At 31.8% G+C, this 10715-nt stretch overlaps 2 long non-coding RNA genes across 2 annotated transcripts; one reads left to right on the top strand and one right to left on the bottom strand.

Moving 5' to 3' along the window:
* The first annotated feature begins 3520 nt into the window (after positions 1 to 3520).
* On the top strand, positions 3521 to 7762 carry LOC111373643. The gene is made up of 6 exons (XR_002698986.1): positions 3521 to 5171; positions 5268 to 5379; positions 5880 to 5949; positions 6650 to 7264; positions 7566 to 7604; positions 7714 to 7762. It is a non-coding gene; the product is annotated as an uncharacterized LOC111373643 (long non-coding RNA).
* A 641-nt stretch (positions 7763 to 8403) lies between these two features.
* On the bottom strand, positions 8404 to 10160 carry LOC111373644. Its single transcript, XR_002698987.1, has 3 exons — positions 10121 to 10160; positions 9219 to 9292; positions 8404 to 8442 (listed from the first exon to the last, which is right to left on the bottom strand). It is a non-coding gene; the product is annotated as an uncharacterized LOC111373644 (long non-coding RNA).
* Between the last annotated feature and the right edge of the window lie 555 nt (positions 10161 to 10715).

Raw genomic sequence — 10715 nt, 5'->3', positions numbered from 1 at the left:
TAATGTATGTTTAACTATTTTCGATATTCATTTATATCATTCGATGTGTCTATGATATAGATGTCGAAATGAATTTTGAGAGAATATAGAAGATCTATGCATTTGACTACCGTACAATCGTCGATGAATTTTGAAAGTTAGCTTGTTATCGAAATTCTTCATTTTTTAAATGATGTTTCTTTTGAGATTAAAAAAATTTAAAATTTATTAGGAAATTTTCTAAATGATGTCAAAATTTTTATTAGATTATTTAAAAAATTAGTTGATCGAGAGGAAAAAGTAACACTAAGAAAAAAATTCTACAAATAAACTCTGTGTCACGTTATAAGGTAAAATATTCATTTAGATCATTTGATGTGTCTATAATATAGTTCTCAAAATGAGTTTTGATGGAATATTGAAGATATATTTTTTATAGATGCTGCGTAAAGGAATGAAGAAAAGTAGGGCGATAATAATTTTATTAGAAATTTTTACGTCCAAAAACAAAAAGAAAAAAAATTGACGTCATACTTAGAAGTGAGCACTTTTTCTCAGAACCGATGGAATCAGACTGGAATCGTTTAGAACTGATCGATTTAGTTCCAGATCTTTTAAAAATTAATTTGATTTCAGGACAAATTTTCAAGAATCGATTGGTTTCGATCTGGTCTGGGTTCTAGTATGGGAACCAAGGAAACCAGACAGTTTTCATTGAACTTTTTCTTTTTTTTTTGGTAAAATATATGACTCAATTTCCAAACTTTTATAAAAAAATAATCGGGCTCCTTCTTAATTTTAGATTTCAGCACTTTCCTTCTTCACTTTGATTCTTTCCTTGTCTCTTCTTATAATTCTTTGATTAATTGATTTTCAAACCAAATTAGAATATTGGATAAATCTATACCTAAGTAATTTTATTTACAATATATAATTTCATTTATAAAATGTGAAATTTTTATTTTGTTTTCACTTTGTAAATCTATACTTAAATAAATTTTTGAATAGTATGTTCGATTTTTCTATATTTTGTTAAAAGTATCACATTGGTAGCATTTTTAGAGTTTTAGTAGTGAACATTTTATTTCGACATTTTCAATATAAAGAACCGGACCGGACCGAATCGGAACCGATTGGTTCGATTCCGATTTGGTCCCACAGTTAGCTATGGAACCAATGGTTCCATTTCTAAAATTCTCATTGCTATTCGGTTCGGTTCGGTTTCCTTTGGAACCGGACCACGTCCACTCCTAGTCATACTTAAAAAAAAAAATTTAATAAATTTTGATAAGTTACTCTGCATAGCCAGTTTTTTAATTGGACGATTAATATTTTTTTTGTGTCAACTATTTTAATACACGCGTTTGATTTAGGTTTAACTATTTTCGATATTCATTTAAATCATTCGATATGTCTATAATATAGATTTCGAAATGAATTTCCAGAGAATATAGAAAAATTATGCATTTGACTACCGTACAATCGTCGATAAATTTTTAAAGTTAACTTGTTATCAAAATTCTTAATTTTTTAAATGATATTTCTTTTGAGATTAAAAAAAAACTAAAAATTTATTAGAAATTTTCTAAATAACGTCAAAATTTTTATTAGATTACTTAAAAAATTAATTGACCGAGAGGAAAAAGTAACAGTAAGAAAAAATTTTTACAAATAAACTCTTTGTCACGTTATAAGGTAAAATATAATATGAAATTAGAAACTGAAATTAAAAATAAAAATAAAATAAAAAATTTATGCTCCGTGCTGTAAGGAGCAATTTGGAGCATTTTTGCTCCAAACTCTTTTTTTCCTATTTTTTTCTTTTTATAAAATCGTTTGTTCAAGTAGTCACCCCACAAATAATCAATTTCAGAAAATTGATGTAAATTATATTGAGAAAATTGTCGCGAAAAAATAATGAACATTAATAAAAGAATAAAAATATTATCACCTACTTTTCTCCGTTCATTTACGCAACATCTATAAAAAATATATATTTTATATTCTATCGAACTTATTTCGAGATATTATAGACGTATCGAATGAATATCGTAAATAGTTAAACGTACATTAAACGCTGTCTTAAAAAGGTTGACAAAAAAAATATTAATCGTCCAATTAAAAAAAAAAAAATTGGCTCCGCGCAACTAGGAGCAAAATTAAAAAAGATATATATTTGGCTCCTGGCTGCCAGGAGCAATTACTCCGCGCTGCGCGGATAATTTTTAGGAATTTTTTTGTTTCGATCAGTTAATTTTTTAAATAATCTATTAAATTTTTTACGTCATTTAGAAAGTTTCCTAATACACTTTTTAAATTATTTTAATGTTAAAAGAGACATTATTTAAAAAATTAAGAATTTCGATAACAGGTTAAATCTGAAAATTTAACGACGATTATACGGTAGTCGAATTCATTAATCTTCTATATTTTTTCGAAGCTCGTTTGGAGACACATTGAATAATCTAAATGAATATCGAAAATAGTTAAACATTACATTTAAAAATGCGTAAAACTCATCTTTTTTCTTAAAAAAAATCAATTATTTTCTGATTTTTTTTTTCACGACAACTTTTTTAATATAATTTACATCATTTTCTAAAAACAATTTATATGTATGACGTCAATTTTTATTTTTTTTTGATGTAGGATAAATATTTACAACATTAGAAAGTATGTTTTCATAATAAAAGATGTCATAAAAGGAAGAAAATAACTATAATTGGGGATTTGGAAGAAAAAACAGCGAATTTTGACCTTGAAAACGATGTCACGACATGCGTGCAGAAAAAAGCTTTTCGAATTAGGGTTATGGGCGCGATTTTGATAACCGCAGCCAAAATTATGGTCAAATTACCAAAAATATGTACTAAAAAAATAAACAAAAAAAAGAGGGCCTCCACACTGCGCGGAGAGTTGGTGAAACACTACGTGCAGTGCGGAGTGGGATCATCTCCGCGCATCGCGGAGAGAAATTCAGCACTATTTTTTTTTTTTTTAACTTTTTCACACTCATAAAAATTGATAAGTTGTACTGTAGCTATTTAATACAAACAGGGTAGCAAATAAAGGAGCCAACACTTTTTGATTTCAAATTCGTTTCCTAATTAAATATTTAATTTTATTCCCTTTATTAAAAAAAGAGAATCCCACTTTAATTTCTTCTCACATATCACTGTTTCTTATGTAACGACAAAACATAGAAGCCAGAATTTTTGACTTTAAAATTGACAGCAAATTCGATCGTATTCACTTTGTTCAGAGTGCTAATTAATGCAAATTGACTTTCTTGTTTTGTTTTTTGTTAAAATAATAATAATAATAATAATGAAAGATAGACTCCACGCAGCACGGAGCAGCAATTTTTTCTCTATTTTTATCTTCGGTATAAAACTTCTCTTTCTCTCACTTCATTCATTCACACATTCTCTGTTTTTTCAATTTTTTTTTTGATCAACTCCTCATTCCACAACAAAATCAAACCCTAAAAATGAGGAAGAAGAAGGGTAAAATCCAACAAATAAGATGAGAGCTAGGCTCGAAGCAAGGTGATAATATCTCATACTCTGACTACTATCATTCAAATCTTGGATTTATGGATTGAATTTCACTTTCTTAGATGCTTTCGGTTTGATTTTTGAAGAGGAGGAAGGCATTGAAGTGGAAGGGACGAAGAGTTTTGAGAAATCAACGTCCTTTTGCTCTAAAGTTCCAACGATTGGTTTCGTTCTCCTCAACTGTGTTATTACGATCAATATAAGGCGAGTTTTGATTTTGATATTTTTTCCCCTTCATAAAAATTGTTTAAATCTCAAAATTTGTGGACGGTGTCTTCAATACAATTCACTTGTTCGAGATTTGGGTTACTCGTTTTTTGGAAGCACCATTTTTTCTTATTGCTTAAAACAGATGACTCTTTTTGTTTGACTTGTCACCTTCATGTAATCTAGAGAGGTTTTTGTAGTCCATCACTCCTTTAAGTTCCGGCTCAACATTTATTTAACGTTTCATTGCTTGTAAATGAATTGAATTTTTGAAATTTGTACTTAATTAATTTTAATTTATCAGTAATATTAATTATATAATTTCATTTCATTGCTTTTATATAAAAGAGTGAATGTTGGCTTTACGGTTCATTTTTCTGTCCTCCGATTCACACTGAAACTGGTTCTTTACTGTTCATTATCTGGTTATTCAATAGGATATAGATATTTTACATAAAGAGCATTTTGCTTTCTTTTTTCTTCATTCACTCTCTCTTGCTTTTTCACGAGTTTCTTTCTCGACAAACCGAGTCAAAGCAAGCCCTAAGAAGGAGAGCAAAGGTAAGATTCAAACTAATTACTGGAATCGACCTTCAATTTCTTCCAATCCTATTAATTTCTTCAGTTTCTTGATCACTTCTGCAGATCCTGTGGACATTTTTCCCTTTTTATGAAAGTTTAACTAAAATTTCAAACAAAGGCACGAGAGAAAATCGAACTATTTTCAATTGAAGTAAAGATCTTGGAACAACAATGCACTACACAATAGCAAAAAAGGTCTTATGAGGATTCATAGGTATTCTGGGGAAAATTTCGGGGGTTATCTCTAGATTTTAGAGAGGACGAACGAATTTTTTCTGGTCTTTCTTATTTACTCGAAGATAATTGATGGCAGTTTCTACTGCAAAGATAGAATCCTGATATGGTGGATATCAAGTGTTTTGAGCTAATCGATTCTGGTTCTGTAATTATATTTAGCTAAAAGGGTGTGTAATTAAGGGAAAATTCTTGGTGAATTATGTAAATACGGAAAGGAGAGAGATTCTCTCAATTTCTGCTGCTTGAAATTCTTCAAATAATATTGTCAGAACTTAGATAGTTTTCATTTTATTTGCATCAGAGGCCTGTTGAAAGAATTTTGTATGTTTGCTTTAGAATTTGAATTATTCAGTCCTTGGTTTGAAAGGGTGGTCACAACATTATAGAAGAAGAGACCAATGCATTTGAAGTTGGGTATACGAAAAGGTTGAAGAAATTCTAGACAAGATAAGATATATGGGGTTTTGATACCTTCAATGAAATAAGTGGAGTGAAAATGGGTGCAACGATTTTACATTCTTTGACAGATGATAATCCATAATTGCAAAAGCAAACAGGACAGTATTGTAGAAGAAAAGCCAGTGCATTGGAAGTTGGGTATACGAAAAGGTTGGAGAAATTCTAGACAAGACATTTGGGATTTTGATACCTTCATTGAAGTGAGGGGAGTGAAAATGGCTAAAAAAAATTTACATTCTTTGACAGGTGATAATCCAAAATTGCAAAAGCAAACATGATATATGACAGGCATCTTTCAACTATTCGATCATCAGCTTAGTCTTACTGGGAGGTGCATCGTTAGCCACAGCACAGAGAGGTTGCCTCCTTGTACATATTTCTCATACTAATTGCTTACTATTGCTTATGATCAATAATCTTGTAGATGAATGTGCTATTTTAATGTTTTTCTTGCAAACGCTATAGACTGTTCACCGATAGAACTAAGTTTGTTTTAGTTCTTCAAAATGGATTCATTGAATATTAATTTTAAATAAATATATGATTCTCTTCTTGTTCAATATATTTCGTGCCACCTTTTAAGTTAATAATATACAAGAGAAGCCCTACGAGCATATACAATGTGTTTTGCCCTACGAGCATTATGCAATTCGGCCCATTTCTTAGCAAAAATAATATGCCCAGTATATTGATTTTTGTTTCTCTTCATGACCTATATTTATTATTTCATATAAGTTTGCATATATAATGTCCATGGCCTCATGATGATATTGCTCATTTGAATTTTTGAAACCTTAATTCCTTGCTTTTAATGGCCTAATAAGAACACATATCTCAGGTTTAGATGTTCATTTGCAGGAAATGCTCACTTCCATAATGTACATTGGAAACATAATCTAATACTGCAAAACGAAGATCTGCACCAGTGGTAAGAAATGTTTATTTCGATTTTTTCTCTCGTGGAAACATAAGTACTATGAATCCACTTAAAACCCCTCTTGATATTGTAATCTTTTTCTCTATCTCTATTTATATATGTTTGTGCATTTATTCAGATTTTTCTTCTAATTGTTAGTTGAAAGTATTTAATTTTGGCTTTCATATGGATTTTATTGTCTTCAATGAATTTGGCTTTCTTGTTTCTTCTTGCTTTTTGTGCTCTAATTGATGATGATACAAAATGCTAACAAAGAAATTAAGAATATGATCATTTTCAGAAGGGATTGATTGATTATCTTGATACTGATGTCAAAATCAATTTTGATCTGATGATCTCTAGCTTGAAATTGAGTTCCAAAAATTAAACTTTAGTGCATTGCTTCATTTTTATTGCTTCTCTTTAAGTTTACTGAAAGTTTTGAAAAGATCTTTGTTTTCCATTTTTTTTTTGTTGGAAAAAGATTTGCTTAGAAATCAGAGGTTTGATTGCTGAGATTTGAGAAAGAAAATAACAATGGCAACTTAGATTCGGGATTTCAATTCTTATTGTATCAGCTTGATGAAATTGAAAAATGCTAGCAAAGATGAAATTGAACACCCTATTTGTTCCTAACTTAATCTCTCTTTTGTCCTTGCATCTTTGCAATCTTTAGACATTTATATTCCATTGTACTCTCATTCTATTGCAGAAATCAAGTAAAACATGGAGGAGCTGGCAGAGGTAATTGGGAAGCTCAGATTGATAAATTGGCTAAGTAAGTTTCTCCTTGGCGCCTTTAGCAGTAAGTCTTTAATCAATAGAATGGCATATACTTTTTCTCATATATCTAGTATTGTGATCCTTCTACCATGGTTTCTAGAGTTACCAACGAAGTCGTCAATTATAGTGGGATCAATCTGAATGTTGAAGTATGAATCATCTTTTTATCTATATATTTTGAGTTTTATATGATTTGGAATTTAAAACCCAAACTAGATATACGAGTGAAAATGTTTTGAAACTAAGATTACTTATTTAGAATAACATAAAAGATGATGTTCTCTCATCAACAAAAAAGATTTTGTCTCCGCCTTATGAGTGAACTAAGCAAGCTTCCTAAACATCGTTTATAGTAATTGTAAGCTGGGAAGTGCTAGGTATTTTATACTGCAGTTATTAATGATTCTCTTTAATGAGTTGGAACTTTAGTTTTGGTACTCCTGCTAAAGCCTTTTCTATTTTGTTCCCGAGAACTAAAATCAATTACATCTCCAGGTTGTAGTTTCCTTGCCATTGGTGAATCAAATGCAACTTGTGGAAAGAGGTTGGCATCCATTGTACGTCAAATATATGATAGAAGTATATTGATCCTACCATTGACCTTGGCACATGTTACCTATCATAAATGAGTTATGAAAGGTCGGGTCATGCAAATGGCCAGGCTTTATTAGATAAATAACAGAAAAATATGAGGATTTCACGTGTTGAAAAGGGGATTTTTTTTATTTTAAATCACATCAAATCTTCGATGCATATTTCATTTGTTAAAAGTGATTATACTGATAGAAGAAATTTTGGATGGTTAATCTGATTTTTAATCACATCAAATTATTTGTATGTTTCAGATGGAAAGAATGCCCATGTGACAAGGCAACTTACTGAGGGTATTATTTGGCATCGAATTTTTATTATCTATATTTTCCCATGATTTAGATTGAATTTTGGTTCTATCAACTTGTTGAATTCTTTTAGTAATGTTATTTGCATTAATAGAATCTGTGAATGGCTAAACCTCAATATCATCCACCACAAGCAACAATAGCAACGACACTCAACCATGCATGATGAGAATCCCATAAGACTGGTGACTGACATAGTCCATGAAACTTAAAGAGAGGTGGAATAAAATTCACAGAAGACCAAATGAATCGATAAAAATGGGAGTTGGGGGATCACTAACCGTAGTAAAGAAAGAAATGAAGTCAGTGGATTCTGAGCACAAGTTGGAGACTGGTTCCGCATATAAGATTAGTTCTTTGTTCAATTTACTTATTGCCATTCTGAATCATGCATAGTGATTTGGCATTTATTGGATTGTCGAGCATCAAAATCTGCTGGTAGGATATCACGTTCCATGCGGAGGGGAGAAAGAAGGTGCTTTTATGTCACATCCCCAAATTAATATTGATATCTATACACAACCTAAACATAGAATTTTACATATATATTTTTTTGAGTTTGTTAACTTCTAATCACTTGTGACACGATCATATAATATATCAAAGCCTAAAATCATATCGCCATAATCATACATATATATTCAGAGCTTATAAACATGTCTACAGGCCATTTCAAAAGTACACTATATAGGATTCCAAAATATAACCCAACAGATGGTAGCCTACAAAATAACCCTACAGGTCGTCATCCATGTACATCAAACTCTGGAATCCTGTAGGAGCTCCACAGCTAGCCATGCTCTCTATGTAGTTCCGTGTTCACCTACAATGCAAGAACTACATAAGCCAATGCTTAGTAAGCAAAATCATGCATGTCCTGAACATGAGTAATAACAACATATGACACCATGTCATTTACTTTAAATATCATGATAAAAATATCATATTTCAATATTCGTCAAAGTCGACTAGAAATCATTTCACTTGAAATCTTTCATTTCATTGGGCCCTTGACCCACCTACTATGCACCGGATAGAGCTCTGCATAATATCAATATCAATAATCAAGTGGCCAGTATGAAATCGACACCGACAAGTGGACCATCCTCTCATGACCACTAGAGATCCATCCCCTGACTACCCCTATGATCACCCAAGAAGTCTCCCACCGGGCGGTGCCAATAATCATAACAAGAGCATAGTCGAGCGGTCCGCCATCCCGTGATCACCAAAGGCCCATCCCCTATCTACCTTTGCAATCACCCAGGAAGTAACACCCACAATGCTTAACATATCACATAAGCATGCCTCATATGCCTCGGTGCCCTAGTAGTGGTCAATAAAACATTTATAATGAAACTCACTTTGAAATCATATTTTGCATGCAGGATTTTCAACCATGTTACATGTCGTGCATGCATATGAAAATGCTCATAAATGAAAATCGATGTCAATAGGTTACGCAATCTCATACTCAATGATCGTAACCACCATATGATATGCTATAAGCCTCTTATCAAAGTTATGTAGATATTTCAACATTACTATGTCACATATACTAGGTTCTTGCATCGTACTTGCAAATGGATTTTCACTTACCTTTCGCCTTTATGTGTGTAAGCTCCTATGGAGTGTGTATCAATTCCCTTTTTCGGTCAACGTCAAAAAGTTGCCTGTATTATCATCTAATATTAAATACAATCCTCCATTTAATAATCTTAACACACACAATCCCAAAATACGTCCATTCATGCCAAAACAATTTAGACAAAATCATTATTTCAAGTTACGGATGGCATTACAAACTAATCCAATAAGTCTCGCTGTCTCTCGAGTCCAATTATGAACGTCAACGTCATCCAATTATTTTCAACAACCTAGTATTCCTTAGGATATATTTTCTACGCCCAAGAGTTCATTAGGGGACATCTAAATGTTGAAATCACATTAAATACCCAAATGGACTGAATCTGTTTTCTAGGTTTCCATCACCGTCCACTCATTTTTCAAATTCTTTTTCATGTCCTTACCTACATTTAACGATTCCCAAACTTTTTCCACACACCTATAACATATATGTGAAGATAATCAGATCATAACATTGTGACAAATGAAGTGTTTGGAGCTTCAAAAACAGTCCATTTTCCACTACACAAAAGCAGGCAGTTTTTTTCCCTTTGACTGTCTTCGGTTTCCATTTTATTATTATGATACCAAAAGAATTATAGGCCATTAAAATCATTTCTACACTCCCTACTTACATATAAAAACGTTCATATTGATATATATAAGTTAAACACTAAGTATCATCCCAAAATCAAGGTATAAATCACTCAATCCAGCAATTCCTCATCTCTGTCCAGATTAATTTCTTTCAAATTCTTGCCATTAATTACCCCTATTTAGGCATCATAACATCATTAACAACACTCCAACTTAATCACAAACAACTTCAGATGTTCAAGAAATCATAAACCCCTTAAGAAATAATAGAAACAAACCTCAAAACTGTGGAGTAACAAAGCTGTTCAGAAATTCCAGCTTCTTGTTTCTGTTTCTCTTTGACTGTTTCACCCTCTTTTCACTTGGAATCACTTAGGGACGAATTCAGGGAGTTAATATATTATCTAGGAGGTAAATGAGTGGTCTTTAAATAGATGAAGTCGTGCATATTACTTAAGGATTAAGAATATCATGGGCTGCAGCCACCTCAAGCAATCAAGGTGAGTCACTAAGCTGGAGCTGTCATCTTGGCTGCAATACTTGACTTTTCTACCATTATTTTTGTGTCCATTTATGATATTTAAGATATATATTCATCCTATATTAAGTCCTTGGGGATTAGACACGAAATTTATGCCTTAAGGTTGAAGCAATTATATATTAAAGTGAAAAGTCCCCTAGCATGAGCTGTCCAAGTAGGAGGTGGCTTCTTGCAGCCAACTTTGACTTCTCCCTTGCACCACATGGAGCCATATGTGACTTAGAAGAGTTATAAATATCTTGTGTAAAGTTCTAAGGACTTATAGGACGTGTTGGAGGCTTAAGGTTGAAGGAATTAGAGATTAAAGTGGCAAGTCGTCACATGTTAAGTAG

Source organism: Olea europaea, unplaced genomic scaffold (assembly GCF_002742605.1).
Source record: "Olea europaea var. sylvestris unplaced genomic scaffold, O_europaea_v1 scaffold1148, whole genome shotgun sequence".
NCBI classification, from domain to species: Eukaryota; Viridiplantae; Streptophyta; class Magnoliopsida; order Lamiales; family Oleaceae; genus Olea; species Olea europaea.
Note: the sequence above shows the minus strand (reverse complement) of the source record. Positions and strands in the feature narration are given on the sequence as shown.